This window comes from Microcaecilia unicolor, chromosome 5 (assembly GCF_901765095.1).
Source record: "Microcaecilia unicolor chromosome 5, aMicUni1.1, whole genome shotgun sequence".
NCBI classification, from domain to species: Eukaryota; Metazoa; Chordata; class Amphibia; order Gymnophiona; family Siphonopidae; genus Microcaecilia; species Microcaecilia unicolor.
Genome location: NC_044035.1, coordinates 191,226,452 through 191,249,025, shown reverse-complemented (window position 1 = coordinate 191,249,025; position 22,574 = coordinate 191,226,452). Strand labels below are relative to the sequence as shown.

Below are 22,574 nucleotides of genomic sequence, written 5' to 3'. Positions count from 1 at the left end.
TCTACAGGTATGTAGCATTCGCTTTCTCCGAGGACAAGCAGGCTGCTTGTTCTCACTGATGGGGTATCCCTAGCCCCCAGGCTCACTCAAAACAACAAACATGGTCAATTGGGCCTCGCAACGGCGAGGACATAACTGAGATTGACCTAACATCTTATTCAACTAACTGAGAGTGTAGCCTGGAACAGAATAAAACATGGGCCTAGGGGGGTGGAGTTGGATTCTAAACCCCGAACAGATTCTGAAGCACTGACTGCCCGAACCAACTGTCGCGTCGGGTATCCTGCTGCAGGCAGTAATGAGATGTGAATGTGTGGACAGATGACCACGTCGCAGCCTTGCAGATCTCTTCAATAGTGGCTGACTTCAAGTGGGCTACCGACGCTGCCATGGCTCTAACATTATGAGCCGTGACATGACCCTCAAGAGTCAGCCCAGACTGGGCGTAAGTGAAGGAAATGCAATCTGCTAGCCAATTGGATATGGTGCGTTTCCCCACAGCCACTCCCCTCCTGTTGGGATCAAAAGAAACAAACAATTGGGCGGACTGTCTGTTGGGCTGTGTCCGCTCCAGATAGAAGGCCAATGCTCTCTTGCAGTCCAATGTGTGCAGCTGACGTTCAGCAGGGCAGGAATGAGGACGGGGAAAGAATGTTGGCAAGACAATTGACTGGTTCAGATGGAACTCCAACACAACCTTTGGCAAGAACTTAGGGTGAGTGCGGAGGACTACTCTGTTATGATGAAATTTGGTATAAGGGGCCTGGGCTACCAGGGCCTGAAGCTCACTGACTCTACGAGCTGAAGTAACTGCCACCAAGAAAATGACCTTCCAGGTCAAGTACTTCAGATGGCAGGAATTCAGTGGTTCAAAAAGAGGTTTCATCAGCTGGGTGAGAACGACATTGAGATCCCATGACACTGTAGGAGGCTTGACAGGGGGCTTTGACAAAAGCAAACCTCTCATGAAGCGAACAACTAAAGGCTGTCCTGAGATCGGCTTACCTTCCACACGGTAATGGTATGCACTGATTGCACTAAGGTGAACCCTTACAGAGTTGGTCTTGAGACCAGACTCAGACAAGTGCAGAAGGTATTCAAGCAGGGTCTGTGTAGGACAAGAGCGAGGATCTAGGGCCTTGCTGTCACACCAGATGGCAAACCTCCTCCATAGAAAGAAGTAACTCCTCTTAGTGGAATCTTTCCTGGAAGCAAGCAAGATGCGGGAGACACCCTCTGACAGACCCAAAGAGGCAAAGTCTACGCTCTCAACATCCAGGCCGTGAGAGCCAGAGACTGGAGGTTGGGATGCAGAAGCGCCCCTTTGTCCTGTGTGATGAGGGTCGGAAAACACTCCAATCTCCACGGTTCTTCGGAGGATAATTCCAGAAGAAGAGGGAACCAGATCTGACGCGGCCAAAAGGGAGCAATCAGAATCATGGTGCCTCGGTCTTGCTTGAGTTTCAACAAAGTCTTCCCCACCAGAGGTATGGGAGGATAAGCATACAGCAGACCTTCCCCCCAGTCCAGGAGGAAGGCATCCGATGCCAATCTGCCGTGGGCCTGAAGCCTGGAACAGAACTGAGGGACCTTGTGGTTGGCTCGAGATGCAAAGAGATCTACCAAGGGGGTGCTCCACACCTGGAAGATCTGGCGTACTACTTGGGAGTTGAGCGACCACTCGTGAGGTTGCATAATCCTGCTCAACCTGTCGGCCAGATTGTTGTTTACGCCTGCCAGGTATGTGGCCTGGAGCACCATGCCGTGACGGCGAGCCCAGAGCCACATGCTGACGGCTTCCTGACACAGGGGGCGAGATCCGGTGCCCCCCTGCTTGTTGATGTAATACATGGCAACCTGGTTGTCTGTCTGAATTTGAATAATTTGGTGGGACAGCCGATCTCTGAAAGCCTTCAGAGCGTTCCAGACCGCTCGTAACTCCAGAAGATTGATCTGCAGATCGTGTTCCTGGAGGGACCAGCTTCCTTGGGTGTGAAGCCCATCGACATGAGCTCCCCACCCCAGGAGAGACCCATCCGTAGTCAGCACTTTTTGTGGCTGAGGAATTTGGAAAGGACGTCCCAGAGTCAGATTGGACCAAATCGTCCACCAATACAGGGATTTGAGAAAACTCGTGGACAGGTGGATCACGTCCTCTAGACCCCCAGCAGCCTGAAACCACTGGGAAGCTAGGGTTCATTGAGCAGATCGCATGTGAAGACGAGCCATGGGAGTCACATGGACTGTGGAGGCCATGTGGCCCAGCAATCTCAACATCTGCCGAGCTGTGATCTGCTGGGACGCTCGCACCCGCGAGACGAGGGACAACAAGTTGTTGGCCCTCGCCTCTGGGAGATAGGCACGAGCCGTCCGAGAATCCAGCAGAGCCCCTATGAATTCGAGTCTCTGTACTGGGATGAGATGGGACTTTGGGTAATTTATCACAAACCCCAGTAGCTCCAGGAGGCGAATAGTCATCTGCATGGACTGTAGAGCTCCTGCCTCGGATGTGTTCTTCACCAGCCAATCGTCGAGATAGGGGAACACATGCACTCCCAAGCCTGCGAAGCGCCGCTGCTACTACAGCCAAGCACTTCGTGAACACTCTGAGTGCAGAGGCGAGCCCAAAGGGTAGCACACAGTACTGGAAGTGACGTGTGCCCAGCTGAAATCGTAGATACTGTCTGTGAGCTGGCAGTATCGGGATGTGCGTGTAGGCGTCCTGTAAGTCCAGAGAGCCTAGCCAATCGTTTTCCTAAATCATGGGGAGAAGGGTGCCCAGGGAAAGCATCCTGAACTTTTCCTTGACCAGATATTTGTTCAGGGCCCTTAGGTCTAGGATGGGACGCATCCCCCCTGTTTTCTTTTCCACAAGGAAGTACCTGGAATAGAATCCCAGCCCTTCTTGCCCGGATGGCACGGGCTCGACCGCATTGGCGCTGAGAAAGGCGGAGAGTTCCTCTGCAAGTACCTGCTTGTGCTGGAAGCTGTAAGACTGAGCTCCCGGTGGACAATTTGGAGGTTTGGAAGCCAAATTGAGGGTGTATCCTTGCCGGACTATTTGAAGAACCCACTGATCGGAGGTTATGAGAGGCCACCTTTGCTGAAAAACTTTCAACCTCCCTCCGACCGACAGATCGCCTGGCACTGACACGTTGATGTCGGCTATGCTCTGCTGGAGCCAGTCAAAAGCTCGTCCCTTGCTTTTGCTGGGGAGCCGAGGGCCTTGCTGAGGCGCAGGCTGCTGACGAGAGCGAGCGCGCTGGGGCTTAGCCTGGGCCGCAGGCTGTCGAGAAGGAGGATTGTACCTACGCTTACCAGAAGAATAGGGAACAGTCTTCCTTCCCCCATAAAAACGTCTACCTGTGGAGGTAGAAGCTGAAGGCTGCCGGCGGGAGAACTTGTCGAAAGCGGTATCCCGCTGGTGGAGCTGCTCTACCACCTGTTCAACCTTCTCTCCAAAAATATTGTCCGCACGGCAAGGCGAGTCCGCAATCCTCTGCTGGATCCTATTCTCCAGGTCGGAGGCACGCAGCCATGAGAGTCTGCGCATCACCACACCTTGAGCAGCGGCCCTGGACGCAACATCAAAGGTGTCATACACCCCTCTGGCAAGGAATTTTCTGCACGCCTTCAGCTGCCTGACCACCTCCTGAAATGGCTTGGCTTGCTCAGGAGGGAGCTTGTCCACCAAGCCCGCCAACTGCCGCACATTATTCCACATGTGTATGCTCGTGTAGAGCTGGTAAGACTGAATTTTGGCCACGAGCATAGAGGAATGGTAGGCCTTCCTCCCAAAGGAGTCTAAGGTTCTAGAGTCTTTGCCCGGGGGCGCCGAAGCATGCTCTCTAGAACTCTTAGCCTTCTTTAGGGCCAAATCCACAACTCCAGAGTCATGAGGCAACTGAGTGCGCATCAGCTCTGGGTCCCCATGGATCCGGTACTGGGACTCGATCTTCTTGGGAATGTGGGGATTACTTAAAGGCTTGGTCCAGTTCGTCAGCAATGTCTTTTTTAGGACATGATGCATGGGTACTGTGGACGCTTCCTTAGGTGGAGAAAGATAGTCCAGGAGCTCAAACATTTCAGCCCTGGGCTCGTCCTCCACAACCACCGGGAAGGGGATGGCCGTAGACATCTCCCGGACAAAGGCCGCAAAAGATAGACTCTCGGGAGGAGAAAGCTGCCTTTCAGGGGAGGGAGTGGGATCAGAAGGAAGACCATCAGACTCCTCGTCAGAGAAATATCTGATGTCCTCCTCCTCCTCCCACGAGACCTCACCATCGGTATCAGACACAAGTTCACGAACCTGTGTCTGAAGCCGTGCCCGGCTCGACTCCGTGGAACCACGGCCACGGTGGGAGCGTCGAGAGGTAGACTCCCTCGCCCGCACCGGCGAAGTTCCCTCCGCCGACGTCGTCGTGGAGCCTTCCTGGGAGGCGACCACAGTCGGTACCGCAAGCGGCACCGATGTCGGAGACCTCACCCCGGGCAAGGGGCCAGCCGGCGCCTCACTCGACGGTACCGGAGGCGCAACCACCCCCGGTACCGGAGGGGAAGGGCGCAACAGCTCTCCCAGGATCTCTGGGAGAACGGCCCGGAGACACTCGTGCAGGGCGGCTGTGGAGAAAGACATGGAAGCCGATGCAGGTGTCGAAGTCAGAGTCTGTTCCGGGCGTGGAGGCTGTACCGGGCTGTCCAAGGTAGAGCGCATCAACACCTCCTAAACCGAGGGTGAGCGGTCCTCCCGGTGCCGATGCCTACTGGGTGCCGACTCCCTCGGCAACCCAGAGCTCTCGGTACCGACGCGGGAAGGAGACCGGTGTCGATGCTTCTTTGACTTTTTCAAACGAAGCATGTCACCGGAGCTTCCCGGTACCGACAAGGAGGACGTAGAATCCAACCGTTGATGAAACGTTGTTTTAGGTGATCAGCTACTAGGGCCTGAAGCCTGCTAAGTGATGAAGTGACTGCCACCAAGAACAAAACCTTCCAAGGTCAGGAATTTCAGATAGCAGGTGTCAAGAGCTCAAGAGGCTCAAAAGTAGCTTTCATCTGATGGGTGAGAATGACGCTGGAGGTCCCATGACATTATGGGAGTGTGGGGACAAAAATGGCCCTACTATTGTATGTGCAACGTTACATGGTACTGTTCAGCTTGTAAACGTGAATTGCAGACTTTGGCCAATTCCATCTTTCTACTACTACTTATTATTTCTACAGCGCTACTGGACGTGCGCAGCACTTTACACTTGAACATGGAGATACAGTCCCTGCTTGACGGAGCTTACAATCTAATTAGGACAGACAGACAGGACAGGTAAGGAATAAGGGTTAGGACAGACAGGACATATAAGGGATAAGAGACAGTTGAATTGAGGAAGATAAGATGAGGGTTCTGAACGGGCGAGTGGGGGTTAGGAGTTAAAAGCAGCATCAAAAAGGTGGGTTTTTAGCTTAGATTTGAAGATGGCAAGAGATGAGGCTTGACGTACCGGCTTACGAAGTCTATTCCAGGCATATGGTGCGGCAAGATAAAAGGAACGGAGTCTGGAGTTAGCGGTGGAGGAGAAGGGTGCAGATAAGAGAGATTTACCCAGCGAGCAGAGTTCCCGGGGAGGGGTGTAGGAAGAGATGAGCGTGGAGAGGTACTGATGAGCTGCAGAGTGGGAAAATTAGGTTCTTACCTTGGTAATTTTCTTTCCTTTAGTCACAGCCGATGAATCCATTACGAGTGGGTTGTGTCCATCAACCAGCTGGGGGAGATAGAGAGCACTGAAAAACCATGGTGCCTCATGGCCAGCTAGCTCCATCTGCCTCTTCAGTATTTGAAGCTTCCAAAGCAGTGTTACACCACAAAGCATAACATGAACTTTCCTCACAGCGGATGAACAAACCAGAACAGGAGCAACAATTCAAAGGAGGGACGAACGCAACCTCCGTTAACAGAACAGAAATCCTGAAGACTGTTTTCCAACTTCTCCCAATGAGGGAACATATCTACAGGAAAAACTGAACATAAAATTAACATAATGAAACACTGAGGGAGGGCTCATGGATTCATCTGCTATGACTAAAGGAAAGAAAATTACCAAGGTAAGAACCTAATTTTCCCTTCCTTGTCATCAAGCAGATGAATCCATTACGAGTGGGATGTATCAAAGCAATCCCTAGATAGGGTGGGAACAAGCCACACCACGTGCCAGCACTTTTGCTCCAAAATGCGCATCTCTCCTGGCAGCCACATCCAGCCTGTAATGATGGGCAAAAGAGAGCTTAGAAGCCCATGTCGCTGCACTGCTATCTCTTGAAGACAGAGTGCTCCAGTTTCAGCCCAGGAAGAGGAAATCGCTCTTGTGGAATGTGCCTTAAAGGCTTCAGGCGGAGGCCGGCCAGACAGCAAATATGCTGAAAAAATTGCTTCTTGAGCCAACAGGCTATAGTGGCCTTAGCCGTTGGAGACCCTCTGCGCGGACCTGACAATAGAACAAAAAGATGGTCAGAGGTCCTGAAAGCATTTGACATGCGCAGATAGTGCAACAGAGCCCTTCGCACATCCAGAAGGTGCAACTGCCCAAATGATTCTGGAAATTCCTCTTTAGAAAAGGAAGGCAGGAAAATAGGCTGGTTTAGGTGAAACGCTGAAACCACATTAGACATGAAGGAAGGCACCGTACGTACCATAACTCCGGAGTCTGAGAATTGCAGAAATGGGTCTCGACAGGACAGCACCTGGAGCTCAGATACCCGTCTCGCCGATGTAATGGCCAGCAAAAAGACCGTTTTTAAGGTCACGTCCTTCTCCGAAGCTCGCCTAAGCGGCTCGAAGGGTAAACACTGAAGGGCCTTTAAAACTAACCCCAGGTTTCAGGCCGGACAGGGAGTCCGCACGGGAGGACGGAGCCGAAGCACCCCTCTGAGAAACCGTGCCACATCCAAGCAAGCAGCCAGAGAGAGCCCAGCAACCTTCCCTCGAAAACATGCTAAGGCTGCCACTTGAACACGCAGGGAATTATAGGCCAAGCCTTTTTGTAAACCATCCTGCAAAAGTCAAGTACTGGCGAGACAGAAGCCCACATGGGTGTGATCGCTTTAGAAGCAAACCAAGCCTCAAATTGGCGCCAAATTCTGGCATAAGCCACGGAAGTGGAACGCTTGCGGGCCTGTAGGAGAGTGGAAATGACTTTACTGGAATAACCCTTGTCTCTCAATTGCGCCCTCTCAATAGCCATGCCATAAGACCAAAGCGGCAGGCGTCCTCCATGGTTACCGGTCCCTGTGACAAAAGATTCGGTACAAGAGGTAACGGCCAGCGAGCCTCTACCAGCATCCGCCGGAGGTCCGCATACCACGGCCTCCTGGGCCAATCCGGGGCAATGAGAACCACCTCTCCTTGATGTAGCCGAATCTGCAGGAGAACTCGCCCTATCAAGGGCCACGGAGGGAACACATATAGGAGGCCCAGAGGCCAGGGTTGAGCCAAGGCATCCAACCCCGCCGAGCGAGGATCTCTCCGTCTGCTGTAAAAGCACGGGACTTTGGCATTTGCGCTTGAGACCATAAGATCCGCTACGGGCATCCCCCATTTGGCACAGATCTGCAGGAATATTTCGTCTGCAAGTTCCCACTCCGCTGGGTCGATTTGATTCCTGCTTAGATAATCGGCTTGCACGTTGCTCTGACCTGCTGACAGAACCTGCAGATTTAGCTCGGCCCAGTGGCATATCTGAGCGGCCTCTGCGGCCAGTGCTTGACACTGAGTGCCGCCTTGTCGATTTATGTAGGCCACTGCTGTCGTGTTGTCCGACAGAACTCTGACAGCCAATCCTTCCAGGGTCAATTGAAAGGCCAGAAGCGCCTGAAATATCGCTTTCAACTCCAAGCGATTGATGGACCACGCCGACTCCTCGGGTGTCCAGAGACCCTGGGCATGCCTTCCCCGGCAATGTGCACCTCAGCCCTTCAGGCTGGCATCTGTTACCACCAGGCACCAATCGGAGAGCGCTAGCGGCGTTCCTCGCCGCAGCATGCCGTCTGAGAGCCACCACACCATACTGAGCCGGGCCGCAGGGAGCCACGTGAGTCTGCATTGATAATCCTGAGATATTGGAGACCATCGTTGAAGCAGGGAACACTGCAGAGGTCTCAGGTGCGCGCTCGCCCATGGCACCACTTCTAAGATGGCCGTCATCGACCCCAACAGCTGGACTATGTCCCAAGCTCGCGGGCGAGGCATCCTCAGGAGAAGACGGACCTAGTTCTGAAGCTTGCACCGCCTTTGCTCGGGTAGGTATACATACCCCGAGGCTGTATCGAACCGGACCCCCAAATATTCTAGAGATTGAGAGGGGGTCAGGTGACTTTTGGCTAAATTGACGACCCAGCCCAGAGATTGCAGTACTGAGACCACTCTGGCTGTAACATGATGACTCTCTTCTGCAGAGTCCGCTCTGATGAGCCAGTCGTCTAGGTACGGGTGAACCCGGATACCCTCTCGCCTGAGAAAGGCAGCTACTACCACCATTACCTTGGAAAAGGTTCGGGGAGCTATGGCAAGGCCCGAAACTGGAAATGTTTTCCCATCACCGCAAAACGCAGAAACCTCTGATGTGGGGGCCAAATTGGTATGTGCAAGTAAGCTTCTTTCAGGTCCAGAGAAGTGAGAAACTCTCCTGGCTGTACCGCCGCAAAGACGGAGCGCAGGGTTTCCATGTGAAAATGCCGCACTCTCAGAGACTTGTTGACTTCTTTTAAGTCCAGGATTGGGCGAAAAGACCCTCCTTTTCGCGGCACCACAAAGTAAATGGAGTAACGGCCAGAGCCGAGTTTGGCGGGAGGCACCGGGCACACCGCCCCTAGGTGAATCAAGCCTTGTAAGGTCTCCTCTACCGCCGCCCGTTTGGCGGCAGAACCACATCGGGACTCCACAAACATGTCTCTTATCGGGGCATTGAATTCTATTCTGTAGCCATCCCTGATCAGGTCCAAGACCCACTGATCTGATCTGAGGAAATCTTGGCCCATTCCTTGTGAAAGAGGGAAAGTCGTCCTCCTATAACAGGGAGTGAGAAGAGGGCCGACACACCATCATTGAGAGGGTCGCCCTTGAACTCCAGGCCTTGAGCCAGCTGCTGCGGAATGCTTGTCCGAGCGAAAGGAGTTCCTCTGCTGAAAACGGGCATGAGAAGTGAACCCAGCAGAACGCCCCGGGCGGTACCTTCGAGCTTCTCTGAAGCGAGGTCTGTAAGAGGAGGGAACCGCCTGACCCTTGGAGGAAGGCCGTGGCTGTCCTCGGGTAAGCGCTGGGGTGTAGCATCCCCCAGGCGTTTAACAATGTTCTCCAACTCCGCACCAAATAGGAGAAGGCCTCGAAAGGGCAACTTCACCAACCTTTGCTTAGAGGCCATGTCAGCCGCCCAATGCCGTAGCCACAACAGGCGGCGCGCCACCACCGCCACAGCTATCTGTTTAGCCGAAGATCTGACCAGATCATAAAGGGCGTCAGCCAAGAAAGACAAGGCCGACTCATCTGTGGTGCCACCTACGCAAGGGGCTCCGCTCCATCTCCGGGCTGTTCCACTGCCTGCTGTAACCAAACAAGGCAGGCTCGGGCAGCGTAACAGCTGCATGCAGACGCCCGTAAGGATAGGCCTGAAATCTGGGTTCACTTCTCGTGCCCCTTTTCAGCAGAGGAACTCCTTTCGCTCGGACAAGCATTCCGCAGCAGCTGGCTCAAGGCCTGGAGTTCAAGGGCGACCCTCTCAATGATGCTGCTGATTCAAGGCGTCGGTCCTGCATGTCCTTCAAGGCAACTCCTCCTTCAACTGGGAGGGTAGTTCTCTTTGTCACAGCTGTGACTAGGGCATACACTTTAGGCACAGCTAAGCGCGCCAAATTCTCCTCACTTAGAGGGTATAATTGCCCCATAGCCCTGGCAACTTTCAAAGGCCCCTCGGGGTCAGCCCATTGAGCTGAAATAAGCTCTTGGATGGAGTCATGCAAAGGAAAGGCTCGAGCAGGCTTCTTAGTACTTGTCATTCTCGGATTAGCAGAGGAGAGCTCAGCACTCGCAGGATCTTCAATAGAGAGGGCCTGCAGTGCATTAGAAATCAGCGCTGGCAGCTCATCGTGGTGGAAAATCCTCACCGCGGAAGTATCATCCGGATCCAGTGGCAATCCTGCACCTTCCTCTGGCTCTCCAGACCACGAGGGCCTGCCAGACCCTCCTGACTCATCACATCCCGACCACGGGGGGGGGGGAACGTGGGTGCGCCACTCTCTGAAGGGGAATCCACCCTTCTGCGCTTGTCCTGTGGCCATCTGTCAGGGGAAAACGCACCTGACGGTAATTCAAGGCCGGGCTCTACTGGAAGGGACACAAGCAGCTGCGCCGATTGAGACCCCTGCGGGAGAGCTCTTTTTAACATAAATGCTTTACGCAACAGCAAAACAAATTCAGGGAAAAATGGCTCACCCTGGCCTCCCGGTTCCAGTCCAGGGGAAATGGCTCTCATACTAGCCTCCATTCGAGGCTCCCCTCCAGGCTCACACCCTTTCGCCTCAGCGGGGTCGCGCCATGCTGTTCCAAAATGGCGCCCGCTGCCAGCTCCACGGAGTGGGAAGAAACCTCACTCGCCATGCTCGGGCCGGCTCTGATGTCAGAAAAGCACGATTTACAGAGCCCTGCTGCTGATCTGCACTTGCCAGAACGGGAACAGCGCTTTACAACCTCCGCAGCCATCGTCGAAAATGGCGGAAAATTCAAAATGGCGGATTCGCACCAAAATCGCCCCGAGCGCAGGCCCACCCCGGAGGAGCTTCTTACCTCTCCGGATCGAGTCAACAGAGCTCCGATCCGCTGCACAAACTGAAGGAAAGCCTCTTTTCTTGGATCGCAGCGCTACAGCGCGAAGCGACTTTTTTTTTTTTTGACGCTATGAGGAAAGTTAGAGGCAACAGCGCAAGAGGCAATTTTTTCCACTCCAGAGGATCAGTAGCATGGGAAAGGCAGTGAAAGGGCAAACCTATGTGCCTGCATCAAAGACAGGGACAGGGCTTGCCTATGTGTCTACATCCACATCGGGGGCTGGGTAAGGCAGGGAAAGGGCGTACCTATGTGCCTTTAAAGTGGGCACCATCAGCCACAACAGCCCTGCTACAACTGGCAACAGCACAGGAGCCACCCCAGGCAGGTTTCTGAAGGAGCTTGAACAAGCTGCGTCCACCCTGCTGGGGAGATAGAGAATACTGAAGAGGCAGATGGAGCTAGCTGGCCATGAGGCACTATGGTTTTTCAGTGCTCTTTATCTCCCCCTGCTGGTTGATGGACACCACCCACTCGTAATGGATTCATCTGCTTGATGACAAGGAAGAATGCATTTATAAGTCAGTAAGAGGAGTTTGAACTGTATGCGGAAACGGATAGGGAGCCAATGAAGTGACTTGAGGAGAGGGATAATATGAGCATAACGACATTGGCGGAATATTAGGCGTGCAGCCGAATTTTGAACAGAGAGATGGCTAAGTGGGAGACCTGTGAGAAGCATGTTGCAGTAGTCTAAGTGGGAGGTGATAAGAGTGTGGATGAGGGTTCTGGTTGCATACTCAGAAAGGAAAGGGTGAATTTTAATGATGTTATAGAGGAAGAAACGACAGGTTTTAGCAGTCTGCTGAATATGTGAAGAGAAGGAGAGGGAGGAGTCGAAGATGACCCAAGGTTGCGTGCTGATGAGACAGGAAGGATGAGCGTGTTATCCACAGAAATAGAGAATGGGGGGAGAGGAAAGGTTGGTTTAGGTGGAAAGATAAGGAGCTCAGTCTTGGTCATGTTTAGCTTTAGATGGCGGTGAGACATCCAGGCAGCAATGTCGGACAGGCAGGCTGAAACTTTGGCCTGGATGCCTGCTGAGATTTCTGGTGCGGAGAGATAGATCTGGGAGTCGTCGGCGTAAAGATGATACTGAAAACCATGGGATGAGATCAGAGTACCAAGCGAAGAAGTATAGATGGAGAAGAGTAGAGGTCCCAGGACAGATCCATGAGGTACGCCCTTGCTGAAGCCTGCTGCTCAGGGCCTTGCAGTATTGAATTTCCTAGGACTGCTGGAAATTCCCTTGGCAACTAAGTCAACATAATGACTGGAGAAGCAGAGTGCAGCAGGATGCTGTGGCTATGAATACTGAAAACACTGCTCAGATTGGCTCCGTTTTGAATGTTTTGGTTCCCTGAAGCACTGACCTTGTAGTTAAAGTGCTCTTCAATGTGGTGCCAGTGGAACAATATTGTGGCCCTTGGAGCCACAACATGTGAGCCAAACATGGTATGCACTGACAGCAAGGACAGGCATACGTCATTACCCAGCTGCAATTGGGCTCTCTTTGGACTAAGTGTGGGCTGCATCTGTGTCTGTTGTCCTGACTGAGGAACATCCTGCTATCTCTTGGGCGTCCGCAACATCAAAGGTCATGTTTTGCCATGTACCTTTATGTAGCGTGATGGGTTTATAGAAACAGGCTTTATGGGCTGGAGCTGCTTGGGGGTTCCCTCCTCAATCCCTTTTCATCAGCGGAGTAAGTGTCTTAATTGCACGCATCTTTCTCACGTAAAGAATTTCTAGATTATATGGACAAATTTTTGACTCACTCAGCTTCGATGGCGTCTAAATCAGCTAAGAAGGGACCAGAATGTAATAGACATGTTGAAGACAAGATGGCGGAGCCAATACAGGCCTCGCATTTGGCATGCATGGAGGCGGTGATTTCAGAGCTCACCGCGTCCGTGGTACAGGCTTTGGACTTGCACCTCCAACAATCATCTGAACAAATAGTGGGCATCTCGCAACTTACCTCAGACTTGGCTCGTAGAACGGGAGAGCTGGAGTGTAGAGTATCAAACCTGGAGGACGGTGTGTAGGCCCATGACGCAGAACTTGTGCGGCTGGCAGAGTTGGTCAGTTCCCAGCAGATCAAGCTCAGGCACACACGTCCTACGCTCCTCACCGCATCATGTCAATCCTGGGTTTATTTTTCCCTAAGTGGAGATTAAAGTTCTCAGTTAGTCAACTATGTTTTATTTTTAAATTAAATGACTAATAAAAGTACAACAAACACACCAATGAAAACTCAGCCCATAAAGCCAGTAGGTATACAGTATAGAACAGAACAAACCCCACTCCCATGGAACTAACAGAATGCCATACAATAAAATACAGGCCCCCCACCCAAAGAACCACAGACAAAAAAGGAAACAGGCAAGAAAAGGACACAGGTCATCTAAAGCACTAAGTCGTACCCTCATAGAGGGTCACCCAGCCTCAAGGCAATACTGTGAAAGGTACCCAAAGAAGGTAAAATTATGTATAATCATACCTGATAATTTTCTTTCCATTAATCATAGCTGATCAATCCATAGACTGGTGGGTTGTGTCCATCTACCAGCAGGTGGAGATAGAGAGCAAACTTTTGCCTCCCTATATGTGGTCATGTGCTGCCGGAAACTCCTCAGTATGTCGATATCAAAGCTCCATCCGCAGGACTCAGCACTTAGAGAATTACACCCACGAAGGGACACTCTGCCCAGCTCACCACCGCCGAAACGGGGGAGGGGAATTAACCCAGCTCATCCCCACACAAGTGGGGGAGGGGAATCCGTCCAGCTCATCCCCGCGGAGCGGGGGAGGGACACCACACCCGCCGATGCGGGGGGATCTGGCTTATCCTGCAACCGCAACCGCGGGAGGAGCTGACTGACCCTAACACCGCCGAAGCGGGAAGGGTACAAAGCTGCCCTACAGCCGCACGAAGCGGGAGGGAGTGCCGGCAGAATTTTAAGTCTCAATCCAGCCCCGTAAAACGGAGGGGAGAGGAATGCAGCAGCTCACTGTAACACAAACTCGTCTTAACTCTTGAAAAATCCAAGTGAAAAAACTTGAACACGAAGTCTTTCTGAAGTAACTGAAGACTAAACTTGAACCTGAAATGCAACCAGAATAAAAACAGTACAGATATCTGGGAGGGGCTATGGATTGATCAGCTATGATTAATGGAAAGAAAATTATCAGGTATGATTATACATAATTTTACCTTCCATATCATCAAGCTGATCAATCCATAGACTGGTGGGATGTACCGAAGCAGTACTCACCCAGGGCGGGACATTGAAATCCCTGACCTCAACACTGAAGCTCCAAACCGGGCCTCCGCCCGTGCAGCCACAGTCAAACGGTAATGCTTGGAGAATGTATGAGCCGAAGCCCAAGTTGCCGCCTTGCATATCTCTTCCAAGGAGACGGATCCGGCCTCTGCCATCGAGGCCGCCTGAGCTCTTGTGGAGTGGGCCTTCAGCTGGATAGGCGGCACCTTCCCCGCGGCCACATAAGCCGCTGCAATGGCTTCCTTGACCCATCTTGCCACTGTAGGCTTAGCAGCCTGCAGACCCTTACGAGGACCTGCACACAGGACAAACAGATGATCCGACTTCCGGAAATCATTGGTCACTTCCAAGTATCTGATGATGACCCGTCTCACATCCAGATATTTAAGAGCAGAGTACTCCTCTGGGTAGTCCTCCCTACGAAAGGAAGGGAGACAGAGCTGCTGATTCACATGGAATCGAGAAACAATCTTGGGCAGGAAGGAAGGCACTGTGCGAATAGTCACTCCTGCCTCAGTGAACTGCAGAAAAGGCTCTCGACAAGAGAGCGCCTGGAGCTCGGAAACTCTTCTGGCTGAAGTGATAGCCACCAAAAAGACTGCTTTCAACGTCAGGTCTTTCAGAGATGCCCTCGACAAGGGTTCAAAAGGCGGCTTCTGCAATGCTCTTAGCACCAGGTTGAGATTCCACGCAGGCACCACTGAGTGCAGAGGAGGGCGCAGGTGATTAACTCCCTTGAGAAAGCGCACCACATCTGGCTGCGAAGCCAGGGAAACACCCTTCAGGCGGCCCCTGAAGCAAGCCAGAGCCGCTACCTGGACTTTAAGGGAACTGAGCGACACGCCTTTCTCTAGACCTTCTTGCAGGAACGCCAACACTGAAGAAATTGGAGCAGTGAAGGGAGAAAGTGAGCCTGCTTCACACCACGCTGCAAAGATACGCCAAACCCTGGCGTAAGCAGTAGAAGTAGAGCGCTTCCTCGCTCTCAGCATAGTGGCAATGACCTTGTCTGAGAAGCCCTTCTTCCTCAGATGCTGCCGCTCAATAGCCAGGCCGTAAGACCAAAGGGGGAGGGATCCTCCATCACCACGGGACCCTGATGTAACAGGCCCTGCTCCACTGGCAGTCGCAGAGGATCGTCGACTGAGAGCCTGATCAAGTCCGCATACCAGGGACGTCTGGGCCAATCCGGACCCACCAGGCTTACCCTGCCGGGATGCTTTGCCACCCGGTCTAGCACCCTGCCCAACATGGGCCAGGGCGGGAACACATAGAGAAGCTCTTGAGTCGGCCACTGTTGGAGAAGAGCATCTACTCCCAGGGATCGAGGGTCCCGTCCTCTGCTGAAGAAGCGCGGCACTTGGCAATTGGCCGATGACGCCATCAGATCTAGGCTCGGCTGGCCCCAGCGCTTCGTGATGTCCAAGAACGCCTGAGCAGATAGTTGCCACTCTCCGGGCTCCAAGGTATGGCGACTGAGAAAGTCCGCCTTGACATTCATGACTCCGGCAATGTGGGCCGCTGAAAGCTGCTCCAGGTTCGCTTCCGCCCACTGGCATAGATTCATAGCCTCCTTGGCTAGAGGGGCGCTCTTGGTACCTCCCTGGCGGTTGACATAGGCCACAGCCGTGGCATTGTCCGACAGAACCCGTACCGGTTTCAACGCCAGTACCGGGATGAACTCCAAAAGCGCCAACCGAATGGCTCTGAGTTCTAGGAGGTTGATAGACCACTTTGCCTCTGCAGGAGACCAGAGTCCCTGCGCTGTCCTTCCCAAGCAGTGGGCTCCCCAGCCCGACAAGGAAGCGTCCGTCGTGACGACAATCCACTCTGGGGTCACCAGAGGCATTCCTGCAGACAACTTGTCTGTCTGCGTCCACCAGCTCAGCGCCTTGCGCACTGCTGGGCCCAAGGGAAGGCGCACAGCATAATCCTCCGACACCGGAGTCCAGCGCTGCAGCAGAGAGTGTTGAAGTGGTCTCATATGAGCCCTGGCCCAGGGCACTACTTCCATCGTGGCCGTCATAGAGCCCAACAGCTGCACATAGTCCCAAGCCCGAAGAGGAGAGGCTACTAGGAACTGGTTCACCTGAGCCTGAAGCTTGACAATCCGATTGTCTGGCAGGAACACTCTGCCCACTTGGGTGTCGAATCGAACTCCCAGATACTCCAGGGACTGAGTGGGGCGCAGCTGGCTTTTCTCCCAGTTGATGATCCATCCCAGGGAGCTCAAAAGAGCAACCACCCGGTTCACAGCTTTGCCGCACTCTGCATAAGAGGGGGCTCGGATCAACCAGTCGTCCAGATAAGGATGAACTTGTACTCCCTTCCTTCCTCAGGAAGGCCGCGATGACCACCATTACTTTGGAGAAGGTCCGCGGAGCAGTAGCCAACCCGAACGGGAGGGCTCTGAACTGGAAGTGTCGGCCCAGAACTGCAAAACGCAGGAAGCGTTGATGAGGAGGCCAGATGGGAATATGCAAGTACGCTTCCTTGATGTCCAAGGATGCCAGGTACTCCCCTGCCTTCACTGCCGCTATAACAGAGCGGAGAGTCTCCATGCGAAAGTGCCGAACTTTCAAGGCCCGATTGACCCCCTTGAGGTCGAGGATAGGCCGGACAGAACCTCCTTTCTTTGGTACCACAAAGTAAATGGAGTAACGTCCCTTGCCAAGCTGATTTTCTGGCACCGGAACGACCGCCCCCAGGCGGATGAGATTGTCCAAGGTCTGCTGCACTGCCACAGCTTTGACCGGAGACTTGCAGGGAGAGAGTACAAACCCGTCTCTTAAGGGTCGGCAGAACTCTAGCTTGTAGCCGTCTCTGATGACTTCCAGCACCCAAGCGTCTGAAGTTATTGTGGTCCACTCGCCCAGAAACGAGGACAGCCGTCCTCCAATCTGCACTGGGGCGTGGACCAAGACCCCGTCATTGGGTACGAGACCCTGGGGGAGGACCGGAGGGAGCACCTCCGGGACGGCGGTCTCTGCGAAAGGAACGCTGCTTGGGGGAGAAGGTCCTCTTAAAGGAAGAGGAGGCAGAAGAGCCCGACCTGCCCGGGCGGTACCGACGGGCTTCCTGAAACCGTCCTCTGGAGGTACCGGGGCGAGCACTAGCTCGAGCCCTGACCTCTGGTAACTTCTTGCCCTTAGACGTGCTGAGATCGGTCACGATTTTGTCCAGCTCGACCCCAAAGAGCAGCTTGCCTTTAAAAGGCAATCTAGCCAGGCGGGATTTAGAAGCGTGGTCCGCAGACCAATGCTTCAGCCAAAGCCACCGCCGCGCAGAGATTGTCTGAGCCATGCCTTTAGCTGAGGCTCTCAAGACATCATACAGCAAGTCTGCCAAATAGGCCAAGCCCGATTCCAGGGCCGGCCAATCATCCCTCAAGGAAGAATCCGAGGGGGAAGCCCGCCGCACCATAGTCAGGCACGCCCTGGCCACATAGGAACCGCAAACTGAGGCCTGCAAATTTAAAGCAGTAGCCTCGTAGGACGACCTTAAGGCCGCCTCCAATCTTCTGTCTTGGGCGTCCTTTAGGGCCGTGCCACCTTCCACCGGCAACGCCGTTTTCTTAGTCACCGCAGTGATTAAAGAATCCACGGTAGGCCACAGATAGGCCTCACGTTCACTCACAGCCAAAGGATAGAGGCGGGACATAGCCCTAGCCACTTTAAGGCTCGCTTCTGGGACATCCCATTGAGCCGAAATTAAGGTGTGCATAGCATCATGCACGTGGAAGGTTCTAGGCGGGCGCTTCGTCCCCAGCATAATGGCAGAGCCAACAGGGGCTGAGGGAGAGACGTCCTCCGGAGAGGAAATCTTCAAAGTGTCCATGGCCTGTAGCAACAGGTTGGGCAAATCCTCTGGGCTAAAAAGCCGCGCTGCAGAGGGGTCATCCGCTCCAACCAAGCGGGGATCCGTCTCCTCCAAGGAATCCGCAAAGGACCGTTGGGAGAACTCAGACACGCTGCCCTCATCTACATCGGAGGAGACAAATTCCTCCAAGGCCTGGGAATCAACCCGAGGGCGTTTACCTCTGGGAACCTCAACCTCTTTACCAGACGAGGGAGCAGGGGCAGCGTTGTGCATGAGGAAGGCCTGATGCAGCAGCAAAACAAACTCGGGGGAGAAACCCCCCAGACTGTGCACTTCCGCAGCCTAGGGCAACAGCCCTAGACGCACCCTCAACCGGCGCTCGCAAGAGCGGGGGAGAGACATGCTGCGCATCCAAGATGGCGTCCGGCGCGACACTCCGCGAAGGAGCCGCACGGGAAGAACGGCTCTTAACTTTAGCCGCTTTTGTGCCGTCGCCCAAATTAAGGGCGTTCATGGCATTAATGTCTCCAACCTCAAGGGCGGCCCATGAAGAAGCCGTCCGAGCCGCGTGGCCGGCCAAGATGGCGGAGGCGAGGAGCGGGGGATGGGCGTTTATGGCGGGAAAAACCGCCACGCCGGAGGAAGGACCGGGACATACATCGGTCACGAAACTGTCACCCAACAAGGGCGAATCAGGCTTGAAGACCCCCGCATCCCCTCTAGAAGCGCTCCAGCGATCCGGGGAGCGACCCTTTGCGCCCTCGCCCTCCGACGCCATATGCCACGAGGAGAAGAATCGGGGAACCCCCTGCCCGCTATAAAAAGGTAAAAATTACCTGCTGTCCGCTCCGAGCTGTAACGACCTGGTGTCCCAGTGAGTAGCTGCAATAGACGCTTAAATAAACGTCGAAATAAACGCCTTTAAGGACGTTCAAAATTTTTTTTTTTTAACGGAGCCAGCGGGAGGGGGGAGAAAAGGAGGGACCTGGCACCACCAGGTTTGCACTTGCTCAAAAGAGCCCTCAACCCCAGGCACTCAACAAAACCTAAAAATTAGGCTTGGAGGCCTAGCCAGAGCTGCTGCTGTGTGTGACCACCACCTGCTGAGATAGAGAACATACTGAGGAGTTTCCGGCAGCACATGACCACATATAGGGAGGCAAAAGTTTGCTCTCTATCTCCACCTGCTGGTAGATGGACACAACCCACCAGTCTATGGATTGATCAGCTTGATGATATGGAATCATGCTTCAAAGCAGTCAGCATGGTCATTAAACAAAGCTGATCAACTTTAAGCAGCAAATGATCTCTAGGGGAGGGGGGAGGGTCGCTGAATTCTTCCAAAAGAACACTAAACACAGGTAAGATGCCATAGCCATGAAGGCCACAAACCACTGGTCTGAGGCACACATGCCCGGGAGGGTGGGGGGGGAGGGGGCACCATTAAGAAGCAAGATAGTCAAGTCCATAGATACAGAAGCATGTAAAAATATCATTTAACTGTAAAACCATTTGCCAATACAGCTGAACCTGAGGACACTCCCACCAAATATGTACAAAAGTTCCTGGCTGATCGTACTTTCTCCAGGAAAGGAAGTGACTGACCCAAAAGTTTTCTGAAGACAAGCTGGAATATAGTACCATTGGTACACAATCTTATGCGTTCCCTTAAATTAACAGAAACAGAGATGTGCAACAGGGTCTTTTAAATAGATCCCCACTGATCAAGGGTTAACCAAAAACCCAGTAAGGTCTCCCAGCACTCCTCACAGAGGCAGGCGACAGGGATACACATCAAAAGATACAAGGCCCTTGCCCACCCTCATTCGAAAGAGTAGCGGAGAATTCTTTCATGCCCAATGTGGTAAGACTTTCCGACGCATAAAATCCCAAACTTGACAAAAAAAATAAATAATCAAAATCCCCAAGCCCATACTCATCTCGAAGAGCTTTAAAAGATATTATAGTATTGCCAAACACCTGTTGACCCAGGACTCAGAGACCCCGGCTCTCCCAGCTAACAAAAAAAGAGGAGGTGAACAACCCTGGTGTAAATTCAGGGGTAGATTGCATGAGAGTGTGATAAAAATGCACTTAAGGTACGAACTTTATGCGCACCGCATGCCAAATGCTAAAACGTATTGGCAACTCCAAGAAGGGCAAGCCTGAGAAAACGTTTAAGGGAACCCAGAGGCATCCACAAGAGAGCCCGAATTGAGAACCCTCCCACCATCTCCTGCTCTAATTGCACCCAGTGCTTGTCCAGATACATCATCCACTCTAAGAGCAGCTTGAGCTGAGCTACCTGATAAAGGAGGCGTGGCAGATTGGTTTCATAAAAACCTGGCCTACACAGCAGAGACCATTTTGAAGGATCCGCAGAGGCAATATATTTTGATTAAACTATGGATACAGGGCAGAGAGCTCTTTTTACTTAACGTGTAAGCTCCTACTCCTTTTCAGAAGCAATTTTTCTCGAGACTGTTGAGAGATCTAGAAGTAGTCCAGGGAAAAAAGTCTCAGGGAGGGCGAGAAAGAGGAACGTTGAGGGAATTTGCAGCCTCTCTCTCTGTGCTCGATGTGTGGAGACTTTTGAACGAGAATTCTCGCATAGGTCCAGAGCTCATGGATCGTGGGCCCGTCTGGATTACATTTTAGTCACCACAGATCTTTTTCCATGGGTGGAAGGGGCAAGACGAAGAGATAGTGATCTCAGACCACGCACCGGTGTGGTTTGTGCTGGCAGCCCTCAAAAGTTTCTCCTCAATTAAGAGCTGGAGATTCCCTAGTTATTTGTCCAAAGATAAAGAATTTAAAATGTTTTTACAAAGGAAATGGGAGGAGTATGTGTCACATAATAAAATGCACAAATCTAACCCTCAGTTATTTTGGTGTGCCGTAAAGGCAGTACTGAGGGGAGAACTGATAGCATATATGGCAGCAAGACGCAGGAAAAATGCCACTAATTTGAGTCTCTTGAATCAGCAATTGCATAGAGCCAGGCGAAGATATATCGCTTCCCCTACAGAAACCCATAAAGATAACTATCTGTCAGTACTGGCGACTATAAATTCTTTGCTACACGAACAAACTCAATGGAATGGAATTTACCAGAAATATCGTTTGGCCAGATTTGGGAACAGAACAGGGGGCATGTTGGCTAAAATGATAAAGAAGGGTAGAGGCAATAATACAATATCAGTGTTGAATAACAAAAACGGAAAGGTAGTGACTAGCCCAGATGTTATACAAGACGTACTGTGTGAACACTTTAGACACCTTTATGCAGAAAGGGAATCGACACCCAGCGAGCGGGTGCGAGACATATTGGAAAAAGCAGGGATGCCTTGCCTTAGTGAAGCTGCAGTGGACAGATTGGACACACCACTACAGCCAAAAGAATTGCAACAGGCCATCAAATGGCTGAAATCTCATTCGGCCCCAGGGGCTGATGGGTTTTCAGGAGAGTTCTACAAAATATTGCAACACTATTTTAGGCCCGTTGTTTGAATATCATCTCTCGGTTATACAGGGAGGGGGCTTTCCGAAGTTTGAGAGCATGGCGGGATTTTCTTTTATTGAAACCTGGTAAGGCTCCCGAGGAACCAGATTCATATCGCCCCATTTCACTAATCAACGTTGATATTAAATTGCTGGTGAAAATATTGGCCGGTAGGTTGGCGGATTATCTGCCAGATTTAATAGGGTCAGATCAAGTGGGCTTTGTACCCAACCGACACTCAGTCTTACATATTAGGAAAGCACTATTGTCCATGGCCCAATGTAGATTACAAGATGAGCCGGCAATAGTGGTGAGCCTGGTCGCCGCCAAGGCTTTTGACCAAGTGAAGTGGGGGTTTCTATTTCAGGTTCTAGAGTGGGTAGGCATCCCAGACGGTTTTCTGAGGGGCCTCAAAGCTTTATACAACGGCCTAGAGGCACAGATAGCTGTTAATGGGGGGCTTTCGAAGAGCTTCAAAGTTTGTCAGGGAACAAGGCAGGGTTGCCCACTCTCCTCGATGTTATTTGACCTAGTTCTGGAACCGATGCTAAGACTGCTAAATGCTAGTAGTGAAATCAAGGGAGTTAGATTGAGGGATGGGAAAATTAGGTTCTTACCTTGGTAATTTTCTTTCCTTTAGTCACAGCAGATGAATCCATTACGAATCGGTTGTGTCCACCTACCAGCAGGGGGAGACAGAGAACACTGAAAACCATAGTGCCTCTAGGATGGCTAGCTCCATCTGCCTCAGTATTTGAAGCTTCCAAAGCAGTGTTAAACCGCAAAGTAGCATAACATGAACTTTCCTCACAGCGAATGAACGCCCCAGAACAGGAGCAATAACATAAAGGAGGGACGAACTCAACCTCCTGTAGTAGAACAGAAATCCTGAAGACTGGTTTCCAACTTCTCCCAATGAGGGAACATGTCTGCAGGAAAAACTGAACACAAAACAGAGTCAATCAGGGAGGTATCATGGATTCATCTCCTGTGACTAAAGGAAAGAAAATTACCAAGGTAAGAACCTAATTTTCCCTTCCTTGTCATCAGCAGCAGATGAATCCATTACGAATGGGATGTATCAAAGCAATCCCTAGAGAGG

The 22,574-nt window shown here is 52.3% G+C and overlaps 1 protein-coding gene across 4 annotated transcripts in view; it reads right to left on the bottom strand.

Annotated features, from left to right (window-relative positions):
* The window catches only part of GFOD2 (glucose-fructose oxidoreductase domain containing 2), a 130,555-nt gene that overhangs the window by 81,404 nt on the left and 26,577 nt on the right, over positions 1 to 22,574 (bottom strand). For all 4 annotated transcript variants that reach the window (XM_030203671.1, XM_030203672.1, XM_030203673.1 and 1 more), the window contains exon 2: positions 12,846 to 13,029. The gene's annotated coding sequence lies outside the window, so the exon portion shown is untranslated. The remainder of the gene's footprint in view (positions 1 to 12,845; positions 13,030 to 22,574) is intronic.